The sequence below is a fragment of the Aythya ferina genome, assembly GCF_964211825.1.
Source record: "Aythya ferina genome assembly, chromosome: 13".
In the NCBI taxonomy this organism is placed as follows: domain Eukaryota; kingdom Metazoa; phylum Chordata; class Aves; order Anseriformes; family Anatidae; genus Aythya; species Aythya ferina.
The window spans coordinates 16468855-16483568 of NC_140311.1; the positions used below are offsets into that span (position 1 = coordinate 16468855).

The 14714-nt window shown below is 42.1% G+C and overlaps 2 long non-coding RNA genes across 2 annotated transcripts; one reads left to right on the forward strand and one right to left on the reverse strand.

Moving 5' to 3' along the window:
• Window positions 1-6591: 6591 nt before the first annotated feature.
• Window positions 6592-11797, reverse strand: LOC311444205. The gene is made up of 2 exons (XR_014697726.1): window positions 11713-11797; window positions 6592-8182 (listed from the first exon to the last, which is right to left on the reverse strand). It is a non-coding gene; the product is annotated as an uncharacterized lncRNA (long non-coding RNA).
• Window positions 9373-14645, forward strand: LOC311444203. The gene is made up of 2 exons (XR_014697724.1): window positions 9373-9509; window positions 14256-14645. It is a non-coding gene; the product is annotated as an uncharacterized lncRNA (long non-coding RNA).
• The last annotated feature ends 69 nt before the right edge of the window (window positions 14646-14714 follow it).

Below are 14714 nucleotides of genomic sequence, written 5' to 3' on the forward strand. Positions count from 1 at the left end.
GTTAGAAAGCCTAATGCTAACTCTGAGCTGAAAAGGACTTCCTGCCTTCCTTTGGTTTGTGCTTAGTGTGCTGTCAGTCCTCCACAGATTTGGTTGATATATTTTGTCAAAGTCTTCTTTTTAGGGTGAAGAAGCAGAGGTTTTTGAAAGAAATGTAGTACCACTGCCTCTGAAACTCTTCATTTTCAGGCTCTAAAACTAGATATCCACTGAATACGGTTGGTTTCCCTAGCTGTCTGCAGTGGGACTGTTTAGTTTGAAGTGATGCTTCCTTCTTTTCACCAGTTCAGGAGTGACCATCTAGGCGTCATCGCAGACAACCACAGATAGAGGGTCACCTTCCAGGGCCTTCAGAGAGTAGCTAGGTGCTGAGTGCCAAGGACTGCAGTATAAGGAAAACAACTGTCCTGTAGGATGACAGGAATGGCAGTGTGGGAGTGATCCAAGAAGGTCCTTACATACCTGAATGACTTAGCCCTAGGCAAGAGAAGCCCTAGGCATGAGGTCCCAGTGCCCCCCCCCAAGGCAGTTACAGATGTGTTCCAGCTCAGAACAGAAGACAAATGGTAAACAAGTGGTTTGCAAATAAACCAGGCCAAGCAGAGCCCAGCTTCCTGCACTAGGATGTACAGAAACACTGAGGCAAACCTTGATGATGGAAAGCCAGGGGATAAAAGAAGTCTCGCGTGTGTTTGGAAGCAAGGAGGCTCGCATTGTCCACGAGCAGGAACATCTTTGGTTACCAGTAGGTGTCATTGCAGGTTTGCAGACAGTGGGAGTTCACTGGGGCCCCAGCACTTGAAGCATGCACTTGTGACCGTGGCCATACCCCTGGGAGAGGCATACACTACAGGAAAGCCCCACGTCATCCCGGCTTCATGCTGCAGCTTTAGGGTGGTACAGAAGAAAGCCATGGATTATTCCTTATTTATCATTTTGAGTTGATTTTTTTTTCCATTAAGGATCAGTCATCCTTATTAAATTATTTTGAACCGTGGTGGCCAGCTCCTCTTTTCTGCGTATTTAAACCCCTTGGAGTCAATCTGCTGGGGATGGAAAAGTTCAGTATAACTGGAGAATGGTGTGGGGTGAATTCAATGCCAGTCTTCAGCGTGAAAGAGTAGGATATGCCCTTTTCACACTTTCTTTAGGACTTGTTCCTTCCAAGATAAAAGTCTCTCACGCCTTGTTCTCTTTTGTCACGCACCTTGTGTAGTTGATCTGGCTTGTGACATTTTAGTGAAAAGTACCAGCAAACCCTAATGGTGGAATTTGCACTGTATTGCAAAAATACAGAGTGGAGAGATACAGCCAAGGTTTTAAATTTGTGTAGAGAATGTAAAATCCAACGTACAATCCATTTTCCTGTATTCTGTGATCAAGAGTTTTGGAGCGGGGCACCTAACACTTGGCTCTGGATGTACCAGCTCACTGGAAGGGACCTTTCCGGACATGAAGGAAACTTCCAACTGTTACAGAGCTGTCTTGTACAGTCCTTAAGGGTTAAACCTCATCTTAGAACTAGTTAAAGTGTTTGTCCCCCACTGGGAAGCTTTTCCAGAACATTCCTGCTCCCGTAGCTAGGTAACAGCTTCTAATTCTGGGCTACTGGGAATTCATGGACACTTGAGTTTTCTGACTGCATTGATTCCTGCTCAACGTTCTTCCCTTGCTAAGGAATTTTTCTTCACCACACAGACGGGTGTGTAGCAAGTGACTTTGTCCCTTCTTGGGATACTTCCTGCACGCCCAAATAGAGAAAGGTGCCTGTCCGTACAATGAAAATGCAATTTCCCCAAAGTTCCCAGGTTACCATTGACAGAGTAAATCTCAGATTTCAAAGAAGTCCGAAGATATTGACTGTGTAGAGGCTTGATCTTGAAAAATGAGCTTTTTGTTGTTGTAGCATTGTTCTTTGGGTGGATCAATTACTCAGTCCCAGGTGACTGCAGAAATGTTCCTGTTGGCACAATGGAGAGAAACAGCCTGGGGGCAAGAACAAGAAGAGGAAGGCTGCAGGGGGGCATAGGAACTCTGTGCAACACTTCCACTGACACCCAGTCACATCTGAGCTAATATTTCCCTAAGTAATGTAATGTCCTAGCCCTGTGGACATAAAAACATGCTCAGAGCTTGCTCCAGGATCTTTGGAGGTCAGAGATACAAAAATATAAGCACGGCTTCAGCCTCCTCTGGTACGACAGGCTTCCTACCCTCAGTAATTCCTCTGCCTGCACCTGTTCTGTTGGGAGTATGGGTGATCAGAGCAGCGCTCACGGGATGGTCTCGGGCAGCCCCTGCACAGTGCCACGTACACTCTCCGCCTTTGCTCTAATTGTTTTGTTCAACATCCTCGGAGCTGCAAGACACTGATACTCATGCACGCTGCTGTAATATGCTACAGCCTTTCTCTTCCTGTGTTGCTTCTCACTGATTAGAGAAATTCTTGTTCTCAGTCCCTGGGCGTTTGCTCCTGCATCCTATTGCTGTGATTCAGTTCCCCAGAGGAATGCCATTCTTCCTGTAGGGCACTCTGATCCTGCTGCATATAGATGGCACCTCCCAGCTTTACATCACCAGCAAGCTTTACTCCCATGCTCTGATGGTCTGTGCCAGGGTCATTCATGAAAATATTTAACAAGATCGGTTCCTGATTCTTCAGAAATTCAAGTATTTGGCCTGCACCAGTACAATGCTTTTCAGTTACTGTTACTATTTCTAGTTTAAATAGTTTTGTTGTTGTTGTTTTTTAATCTACAGCAACATCCGTATACCAGGCATTGTTTCCCACTCTTTAACTACTAGTTTCCCAGCTGGTATTTTGCCAAATTCTACACTGATGTCCATTATAGCCTAGATCAATTACATGTCCATGGACATCTGGTGAACAGCCACCCTCTTTCATTAAATCCCCAGATGCTAATTTGGATGCCTGACTGGTGGCAGCTCAAGTACATAGTTTGGCACTTCGGTAGTGGAAAATTGTGGCCTTAAAGTCTGGTATAACACATAACCCCCAACACAGCCTTTCTGTCACTCAAAAATGTCACAGGATGTCACATAAAACTGAGTTTTCAGTGGCCTATAACTGCCTCCATAGAATATGTAGAGAAGATGTTAAAGAGATAAGGTAAAAATAAACAACTGAGAGTAATCACTTCTTACATAATACACTAAGTGGCGCAGTAGAAATAATTTGCTGTTATCCTTTCTTTAAAACCTAATCTAGCCTAGGCCAGTCCCAGATTTTTGGGACTGTAGACTGCTGTCAGCTATAAAAACCACAACTATAGATTGTCATGCGCCTGCCTGGCACTACTAGGTGAAAATTTGATAAAGACAATGTGGTTCTGAAGGTCAGCTGAAGGTCTTAAACCACCAGTTATCTGGGAACCACAACTACAGCATTAGGCAATGTTCGAGTGGCTTTATCCTGCTTCTTAGGACTGAGGTTAAAGTATCTGCCTTGAAAGAGGCAAGAACTTCAAGGAAAACATTAAACAAGCTGAACCATTGAAATCAAGTGAAGAAAAATCTTTTTCACACAGAAGCACTGGTATTAGAAGTACAGTCTTGCAGTAACAAGGCTCCTTTTTTGCTCTACATTTGCTTGAAATATTTGGTTGATTTTGTTATGTTGTAATTTTGTCTTCTTCTTTAATCTTTGTACGTCATAAAACACATAACGGACCTAGCGTCTCCTTCTGATTCATTTTATTTCCTGTTCCTTACTTTACAGGTAGTGATGATATCTTTACTGGGGCATCTGCACTTACCAGAACATTGGAGGGTAAATAGGGCAGTAGGTAGCCAGAAGAACGCTGAAAGATCTTGATGCTTGTGTCACTGCTATTATCATTAGAAACAACAGTAATGGAAGGGAAACAACATGGGAGGGAAACATACTAAAGAAAGAATGTAACCATAAAACTGAATTTAAATAGTATGACCTAATTTTTCCATGACCGGTTTCCTCAGTATCTCTTTAATTGCTTTCATGCCCTGTTAAATAACTGGACGAGAGAGTCCTGTTTATTTTTTTGGGGCTTGCTCTTTCTCAGACCTGGGTTTCTGGGCATGCACCACAGCGGCATAGCTCCTGCCGCCAGCGATGCTGCAGTGGCTGAGCATGCACTGGTGAGCTCCGATGTTTATAGAACTGTGTCTGTCACATCTCCAATTCACAGCACAGTAAGTGCCCAGCAATTGTAAAGGCTGCCCATGCCACAGAGCTTTTGTTAAACACTGCTTGAACTTTAAAGGCAGGGAGATGATATTACTGATGAATTTAGGCTTTGTTTTGCTCACTGAATACTTGTGGTAAGATTATTTACTTTTTTGTGCTATTCAAAAGCAGTGGGGAGGTAATTCTTTTGCTGTGTATTTCTCCAGTGATGTTGAGCAGTGCTGTGTGATTATATGGGTTGTGCTTTGTTAATTATGACCACTTAGAAGAAAAAAAATAACATTGCATTGTTTCTGTGCAGAGTGGGTGAGCATGCAAGCATTTCCAGAACAAATACCCAGCTGTGTAACTCTAAGGGCACGTCCACATCACACAGTAATGTTGGGGCAGTGAGTCCTCAGTTAATGCCAACCAAACCAGCCCCATAACTGGAAGCAACAGGGCTGTGTTACTGAAAAAAAAAAATACATTTTTGCAGTTAAAAAGAGATTGTTAGCTAGAATGCAACTTCATGCTAACTGCTGTGCTTTCAGATCTGGGTCTGGTATGTCTGCGGAGTCAACGACTTGCTATCTGGATGTACCAGGCCGGCCAGCAGGAGCTTCTGTGTCGTGCTAGAAGGTATCTATAAATATTCTGTTGTTGCTGTAATATCATATTTGTTTTATGGGAGGACTCCACTAGCCCACAGGACTCCCACGTGCAGCCATAGTACTCTGATGCTGCACAACAAGGTAATTGATACCCTAAAGACATCAATCCTAGTTGCTGGAGCTTTTGTGCCAGGAAGAATCTCACTGGGCTATTCCTGGAAAGTGAATGCAAAATATGCACCAGGAGTTTAAAGCAAATCAAAGGGCCACTGAACATTCAGAGCTTTTGTTTCACTGTTGACACAACTCTCAAAACTTTTTCCATGTGGCTTAATGGAGAGAACCAGTAGACACAAAAGCTACCTCTGCAAAGCTTTCTCTGCAGTTGCAGGGGTACTCTGGGCTTTGAAAAATGCCCCGCTTTGTCTGCATGTGTGAAACAACCATCCTAGCCTCAGAAACATTTCTTGCCATGAGTGATTTTTAGGCTGAGTTGAATCCTCAGCTAATAAAAGCTGACAGACTTCTGCTGATCTGCAAGACTCTCATGGTGCTATGGCAAGTTACACCACTTAAAGATGTGGTTTAGGCACACCAAACAAAATATCCCAGCTGCTTGATATGGAGCCTGCACAGAGCGTTTGCAACAGGAAACCCTGTGTCAAAACAGTTGTGTTCCAGACCAGTCCCTTGGAGAATATTCACAAGGTGAAGAGGAGGCAGGCTGCCAAGCCTGACCTTGTTTTAATTCAGCTCCCATTGAGACATCAATCTGGGTTTCTCCTTCTGGGATTCACTTTCCTTAGGAACAGTTGTTCGTTCCTAGGTTTACCCAGAAGCTACAGAGCTGTTGTAACTTTTGTTTGTGATTAGAGAGCAAAGTTTAATCCCCACTTCCTGCTCTATTAATAACAAACCATCAGCCCTTCTCCACACAAGAGAATATTTAAAACAACATGACACCTGGCTTACACACAGGAGTTTTAATCAATAGAGCTCAAACACTCTATGAAAGAAGGAAGTAATGTTTTAATTTAGTGGGAACGAGTGTGTAGGTGTGGAACAACCTGAACAGCACCTGGCAGTGTTCTGGGTCTCAGGTTATGCTGCCTCTTGCAGCATCCAGAAAACCTGCCTGAGACACAGGGAAGGCAAATATTTGGGGCTGGAGGAACTGGTAGTGACCCACAAAAGAGATCCCCAAATAAATATTGGGGTTAAAAAAAGACACTTAAGGTTGGATCTTTCCGTTCAGTTTAAAGGCTGAAACTGGGTGCTGGAAACTGACAGGGCTGACCCAGGGAGTTTTCATGGGGCCCATTTTAGAAATAAAATGTTTGGAGCTGTGGGCTTGAGTTTGACATTTTCCTAATTCCTAGGAAATTGCTGTCATGTAGAACTCTTAAAAAGACCTAACTAACTAATTTTAGCTTGAGCTAGAATCCAGTCATTCTTCTGGAGAAGCCCAAATCTTTACCCTGAAGGCAATCCGACCCACTTTTGCCCGATAGCAATAGGATCAGCACCTATCAGCCCACAGAAACTCTCGCTGACCGGCTTTTCTGGCTGTATCCTCCACCAGTCAAAATCTAATGTCAGTAGCTCTGTTATTTAAATCTTTCTGAATCCTGGTGACAAACTGGCCTGAGGATTTCCTGCCATGAAAGGAGTTTGTTTTTTTTCATGCAGTTTCAGGGCGAGTGGTGTTGAGCAAGAGGATTTGTCAGATGATTCCCTTCAGACATTTGTTATCATTTGGTGGGAAGACAGAGAATTTTCTCTTCTCAGCAGCAGGCTGATCTCCCGAACCTCTTTGTGTCACTGCCATCCTTTGGGTGGGGAGCAGTTCTTTTCGGTGTGCAGGAGGAGCATATTGGGCAGAAACTACAGGGCTCACTGCAGCCGTGCGAGCCGAGGTTTAGCAGCTAGGGCCTGTCAAGGTGACCCGTGTGGGACATGGCCATGATGTGCCACAAGCCTGTCACCAGCAGCTCTGGAAGCCTCGCAATGCCCCATTGTGTGCCAAACCATCCGCAGATGGCCCTGCTCGGCTGTGTTTAAGAGCAGCGAGGATTTGGGATGGGCTGAGAGTGACCCAGGGTGAAAGGCAGAGGTCGAGGCTGCTGTGTTTGGCTTCAGGGGGAGAAGGCTGAAAGGTGTTTGCTTAAGTGTTTGTGTAATTGTTTGTTTTATTTTTTCTCAGTCCCTTAATCAGTGCCTAGCTGTTCACATTAATTGGCAAGAAATTAAGTACAAATTCCCCAAATGAAAACTGTTTTGCCTGCAACAGGGGAGCCGGAAACCAGGGAAAACAGACAAACCTGATGCACTGGTCTGTAGGAGTAGGTTTTGACATAGGAAGTGGTAGTCATGAACGAGTGATCACCGTGCTCGTGTAGGAGGCCTGCAGGTGAAATCAGCCGAGGCTGGTCAGTACATAAGAAGCGATGTGAAAGCAGGCAGGTCTGCAGACTCTGGTTCATCTGAAATTTGATGAGTTCATAAATTGAAGTTTGCCGCCCTAGGTAGAGCCCCTTAGTGTACAAAACAGATCTGGTAGCGTAGGAAAAGATCCGCAGAGGCAGGAAACATAAATATAGCAGGCAGTGCCCCCAGAGGAGTCCCACCTCCTGGATTTGCGGGGTGCAGGAAGGACCGGAGCTGCAGTTTGTGTCTGGGCAGCGGTACTGTGAGAAACTCAAGGCGTATTTTGCAATGTAGCGTGGGAACCGTGCCCAGAGCAGAAGCACGCACACATGGGAGAAGCAGAGGCAGCCGGAGCAGGAAGCCCTTAAAGTCACACAGGCGCTGCTGATGGCTCCACCACGGCCCCTTCCAGCTGGGCTGAAGCTGCTTGAGAAACCGTCCTCGTCGTTTCTCCGGGTGCTCGTGTGCTTCCCTGGCTCTGCTGGCTCGCCACCCCGCGCACCCCCTCTTTTCTTTCAGTCTCCCCCACACTTTGACCTCACACCATGAAACTGTCGGAGTGAGGAAACATTTTGAGCTGAAACATTCATTCCACATTACGTGATTCTAGATTAAAAGCAGGAAACGTTTAACCCTTCAACAGCCTGCTCCCCTCATCCCGGGAAGCCTCAGATTTAATGCTCATCGCAAACCATGGGCACAAAGGTGGTGACCGCTGCTGCAGTATGGACAGATGGATGTGCCCGTCTGGCCAGTGGCTCTTACCAGCAGCCACGGGACTAGGATTAAGGGGTGCCTGGTCTTTACAAACTGTATCTATCCTCTCAACCCTATTCATGATCCTTGGTTCTTCCAGTGTTGAGACATACTCGGAGTGTCGGGTGTGGATGTGCGTTGCCAAATGTACAAAGAGATGAACCTTTGGCTCCATTTCCTTCAGCTCATTCCCCAGTGCAAGGTTCATAAGTGCAAATGGCTAAAATTAAAAGCACAAAAATAGATAAAATGAGGAGTCTTAATGATTAACACTCAGGATTTAGAAACAAAACTTCTTGCTTTCTTCAAAGCAGCCTAATAAATAATGCTAGCAGAATAACACTTGCATATAAAATGTATCATTTCACAGTTCTGACACAAATATGTATCCTGGGTTTTTAAAACTGCTCCTTTGGCAGATTACAGCTCTCCTGAGCGCCAGTTACTGATCCCAGCACAGACTGATGAACACTAGTCACATCTATTTGGTATTTGGTCCTAGCTCTTGGACGCTGGACTTCATAGGTGGTCTTGGCAGATAAAAGGGTGGATGAAAATGGTAGATCAAACCCTCTGCTCATTGCTGGAGCTGTACTGGTGTCTACACTGAGACCAGCAGTACTACCATAGTCCTTTAGGAGAAGTGACTTTGACACAGGCATAATGGGACCGTGTGGGCTGCAATGTGATGAAGACGTGGGGTTTTCACCACTGCTCTGAAAAATTGTGGATGAGAATTGCAAACGGCTCTCCAAGGCCTGGTTTCTGGTTTTCCATTTCAGCAGAGCTCCCCCAGATATGTAGCTCACAGGAACGTTTTGGTTCCTTCTCAGAGAACCAGCGGTTTCCCCTTTTTATAAGGATAAGCCTTGTTTGTGCACTTAGGAGGTTCTTCTCACAAATGTTGACCTCTGTCCCAGCTCCCAGACTAAGGGACAGGAGCACAGACTTGTTAGCCAGAATTGCCATCGCTACTTTCTTTATATTCAGCGCTGCAACCAGCCTATTACCTTCCCCAGTGCTTAAGGGAAAGTCATTCTCTCTTATACAAAATCACAGGAGTGTAATTTAGAGATTTTATGTTGCTCATTTCCACATCCCACTGCTCTTTACTGACAGTCACAGAACTGCTGAGGTGTGTGACAGTATAACTTGTTCTTCTAGTTAAATAATGAAAAGTCTTGTTCATTTGAAATGATAAATACCTATGCTTATAGATTATGAATTCTAGTCCCCAGTGACTGCAAAAGCAGCTCAGACACTTCAGGTCTTCATCAAGTGAAGACACTTATGTCTTTATCAAAAATAGAGAGGTAAGATAATGGGCTATTGTACATCAGCATGATACTCTGAAGTTGTTTCTCTTTTTCAGCATCAGGAAAATATTGAGAGTTTTGAAATGAAATACAATGCAGAACACAGTGTGAAGAGTGGTGTCTCCTGCAAGCATCTGGAAACCTGGATCACAATCAAGAAGTGACATAATTCAACTCTCTCTGTGAGAATTCAAAGGATGCATCAGAAAAATCCCATCCCCCATTTATCTGGTGAGTTTTCTAACCAGCAAAGGAAGTACAGTTTGCCTCCAGATTCAGCAAACACAGCTAAACTCTTTTCAGAATGGCCAGTTACTGTTTGCTAGTGTTCTGCATTTTTGCCCAGAAAGAAGAAAAACATTATCCTTAGGAACAGTCTCCACAATCATCTGTAATAACAGCACAAGACATGCATACTTTCACCTATCACATTTAGAAAATGTGCAGCTTCCCCTTGACCTGCTACAGAGGAGACAGTAAGTGTCTGTGTGACGAGATCCAGAGGCTGTTTCTTGAAACCCATTTGGATAAAATGGAAAATGTAAAAAATGTATCTCCTAAAGAAAAGAGGATTGGTATGACAGCTCCTGAATGAATTGGATCCTAGGGTTTACAGAGCTATCAACTCGTCTATCCACTTCATATTTGGTGTTTTTCCATCTCTAGGAACCAAACTGAAATGCAATCACTTAGGATAAACTTTGTCCGCTTTGTGACTGATAAAATTATTGTCAACAAAGGAAGTTGACAGGTGAAAGGAGACTAGAACTAGGTTTGATGCTTCTCTCTCCATGCTCCTGTTTATTCAAAAATCTTCAATAACAGGCAAAAATCTAACAGAGCAGAAAGTCACCAGCTGTTCTGAGCTCATCTGCAGCTTGCACAGCTGCTTAGAGAAGAGAATTTGGCTGATTAAACTAAAGAGATTTCAGAGAAGAGCAGTAAAACTTTACCAGAACTGAACAGGTTTAAATAAGCAATGACTAAGCAACAGAAGTGAGCTTAACTTGGTAAGTACAAAACAGGGGAAGAAGATACTGGGCTAAACCAGTGAGAGCATTTGGGGGCAAATGGCATGAATTCAAAGGTTTGTCTAAATACAGAGGTCTACTGACTTGATTTAGATGTAATTTAAAATGATTTAGGTAAATAAGGTCAAAAGGCTAAGTAGACACTCTTCTTTTGATATAAACCATGTTTGGAGTTAAAATAGTTGGAAGTATATCTCAAACTAAACACCAAAAAATATTCCTCAGAATCTAAGGAAGAACAATTGCACAAGTATTCCTTGCTAAACTAAACCAGCACAAAGGCATGAATGGAGAGGAACAAGGAAAGGGAGAGCCAGTGGGAGCTGGAGGGAAAAGTATCCAAGGAAGAATCGTGCTTTGTCTCCAGAGGTGATAGATTGGATAGCATTTTCTAGGACCATTGTCCGCATTGTCCCTCCTTTTGAGGTTTTTAGAATATATCCAGAGGTCTTTTTAACTTAATTCCCCTGCTTTCCTGTGGTAGTCCCAGGAGAGACAAGGACAGTTCATAAGAACTCTTTGAAAACACAAGAACAACTCAAAACCAGCAAATACGTCATTATGTTCTGCCACTTCAGGGTCATGCATCGCTGCTGCAACTCCAGCAGAGTCAGTATGATTTTGACCCAGTCTTCTAGCTTGCACAGGGAAAGAGCATAGGGAAATCAGCAGTAACAATAAGCTGGCTGTCTTCCAGTTTGCTTTTTGAAACAATTAGACAACTATTTTCTGGTACAAAGTTTCTTTCCATGTCTCAGATACTCACCCCTCCTCGGTTAAATACCTGACATAAATCCTGTAAGAAGCCTGGATAGAAACATTTCTGTCTGAACTGTCCCTTGAGATGGAGATCTGAATTTTCCATTTTTCTCCTCTACTTCAAGTGTAAATGTGGGATCCCAACAACCTGAGTCTGAGGGATCTGAACTCAGATGTTAAGATTTAAGCCATCTCTAGTGCAAATGTGAGCAATTTCATATATTTATCATTGGTAATTCTTTCCTGGGAATGGTAGAGTGCATTGCAAAGACGTGTAAATATCTTTACCCTTATAAACACTGTAACTAAGGTTAAGAGATCTGGCCAAAATCACCAAGCAGGTAACAGGAAAAGTTAAAAATGGGGCTCAGTTTTCTTGTCTCCCAGGTCACGCTGTATTCCCAGGGGGAACTGCTAAAAATGTGTGAAAAATACAGCTGACAGAAATACTGCAGAAAATTATCATTTACAAATATTTTCAATAACTCACGAGCTAGTCTCATCACTACTATAATTGCTCACAGTGCCAGCACATCAGAAATATTTTGCTCAGTCAGTTTCTAACATAGGTTGTAATTCAAGTAACTTTTTCCAACTTTTAATTGCATTCTTGTGTAACACAACTCACTGTGCTTTGTGCATACCTTGAGGGAGGTGGTATGGTCTGGTAGTTGTTGTAAGGAGTCAGGAATTAATTACAAAGGACACAGTTTTTGAGCTCCTCTGAAGTACTTGCTCAGCTGTGTAACCTTGGGGCAAATCACTCAACTGCTTTGTGCCCAAGTAAACCCAGCTGTAAACCATCTTGAAAACCAGATGCTGCACAAGACTTAAACTGCTCAGGAAAAAAAAAAAATGAAGAGGGGGGTGGGGAAGGAAAGTGAATTCTATAGCTCATGGCTTCCAACAGAATTAATTTAGATTTAACCAGGATAACTGAGAATTTGCTATGCTAACAAAAAAATAAAACAAACTGCCCCTCTTTCCCCCCCATCTATCTTCAAATCTATTTCTTGTTCTCTTGCATGACTTTACGTCAGGTACCTTCTCTCTTGAGGTTTCATTTTAAACCTTTGTTAGAATGCATGTTTTCTGTGGCAGCTTGAAGATGCTAATTCAGGACCAGGTTCTATATGACTAATCTTTGATAATTCACATGATTATTTTTAGGTGCTTAATTCGATATTGTTCTCTGCCCCCTGCTTTTCAGGCAGTTCTCCTTCCTCAGCCTTGCTTAGCCATCAGTGGCACAGTGGTGTGCACTGGTGCTTAAGGGCTGTGCTGCTAATAAAAATGCTGAGCTCTATTGTCCTCTGTAGATGGTATGTCCTGGCTCAAAACCAGTATCAAAGCTATTACAGGATTTGTATTGCTGTTCAATGAACAAAGGAAATACTATACTCAAGTTTCTGTGGCAGAATAAATGCTTGCCACATGTTAGTATTTAGGAGAAGACTTAAATGTTTCAATATTTTTTGGTCTTAGCTAAAATGTAGATTTTTTTTCCCCCGCCAGTGCCTCAGGAATGTAGGAAGACTTATTTATGTGGGAGGACAAATGTAGGAATACTTGTGTATACTTCCAAAGCAGGGTATTAAGAAAAAAAAATATTTTTAGTCTAATATAAACAAAGAACATTTAAAGATGTGAGATGTAAATGAGCCATTTTATATACTACTCGGGAAAGGCCTTGCCTTTTTTTATTAATTGCTATTGAAAATAGAACATTGGCAGTTTTGGAATTTGTTCAAAACAAATTTCTTTAGGAAGAAAGTTTTTTTCCCAAATAAGAAAGGATTAGAACTGAAAGAGTAAGTTGCAAACAGTTTTAATAGGATAGAGCACCTAATTCTCTTATCTTTTATGAAAACAAACGTCAGCATGTTGTCTTCAGCCCTTATTACACAGTACTGGGATGGCAAAATATTTAGTTGTTCTTCAAAATTGGTGATCATTATTCCGATGTAAATAATTCTTAGTTTGCGTGTCTCTTGCAAACGGTTTGCTCATTTTCACTTTCAAGGTTTGATATTTGAGCTATGCTATTAGTAATTTAAAATACAGAAATTTAGTGCTAATTAGTGCCATACCAAAATGCCAGCAATGAATCATGACACTGCTCAAACACCAAAGTGTTAATAAACCATAAGCTAAAGTAGAAATCCTCTGATAGTGTTTGAGTCCCCATTTGGACGATCCAACTTTCCTTTTTGCTCCCTACTACCACTTGAAAACAGTTTTAAAAAAGGTGCAGTTGCTTTGTATTAACAAAAGAATTTTAAATTAATCCAACCACAAGATACGCTCAGACGTCCAGCTGTGGAAAACAATAAATAAAACTGAAGGTGAGCTGTAGATAAAGCAAATCCAAGTGATAAGGAAAATCATGACTAGTGTTGTCTAGTACAGGGACAAGTAAAATGTAAAATAAATTTTCAAGACCTGAGCTCCATAAATACTCATCAGACTCGATTTACATGTTTGCTGGTCACAAGTAAAAGGTTGATTTAGCTCGGTATTGCTGGCTGAAACTCCAGCTGGGAGTATTTTTCCACATCCATCAAACCAGGATTTTCCCTTCTGTGTTCCTTGGTGTAAATCACTGAGCTTTACTTCATTTCATGGTCCCGTGAATTGCTCGGGTGGTGTGTTTAAAGAAAAGATCATTGCATCCTGACTTTTGCATGGTCCAACCCAGTTTCTCTCTGCTCCCACTAGGAACAGAATGATGGATGCTTCATGTTGTTGTCATTGCTGCCATAAAATTGGCCAGCTCACAGGATACAGCTTCAAATCCCTTTGCACATGATGCACCCAAATCAAATCCCTTTGCGCCCAATGCAGTGAGATGCTGCCAGTGAAATATTTATTGACAGACTGGTGATTTGGATGCATTGCAAGGTATTGAGTAAAGTCTGGCTTTAGGCAAATAACAAAATGATAAATTCCTGAAGCCAGGAATTTCAGGCATCATAAAAGCATTTATTCTTTAAAAAAAAAAATAAAAAAATTGAATCAGATATACTTTGTGTGATGACCTTATTTCTTTAAAGCAGTATCTTTGAGCTTAAAATCTAACTAGTTTGGGGGGGGAAAAAAAAAAAAAAAAAAAAGTTAAACAGTTTTAGGTTCTGTCCTTGGTCTTGATTAATACAGTTGTTTTTTTTTTTTTTTTTTTTTGGAGCAGGTTTTACAGCTGCACTGCTCTATTTGTCCCTCATTGCCATGTAGCAAGCCTACACAAAAATGACAAGTAGACCATCAAAAAACTGACTACAAAATGCTGCTAAAAGTAAGTATTTTGCTCATATAATCACTTTCATAAATAACAAGTGTTTAAAGAAAAATAATCTGAAAAAATTACATTTTTGTAATCTCCCTTTAATGAGACACTGTATAAGCTTGCAACGCACTCTCCAAGTTCCTAAGAACACTTTCTAAACTGCAGTTTCTGAATTATTACCTTTAAAAAAAGTTATTACTTATCACTATTTATATTTGTCATTTACTTTTTGCCTTTATTTTCCAGTCTCATGACTAAGCAAATCTGTTAAGTTTTGCTTGCTCATTATAGCTCCTGTCGCTCTCCTGGTGTCCTTCTGTAGCTTATTGCCTATGCTTAGGAACACAACCACTCCCAAGAGAA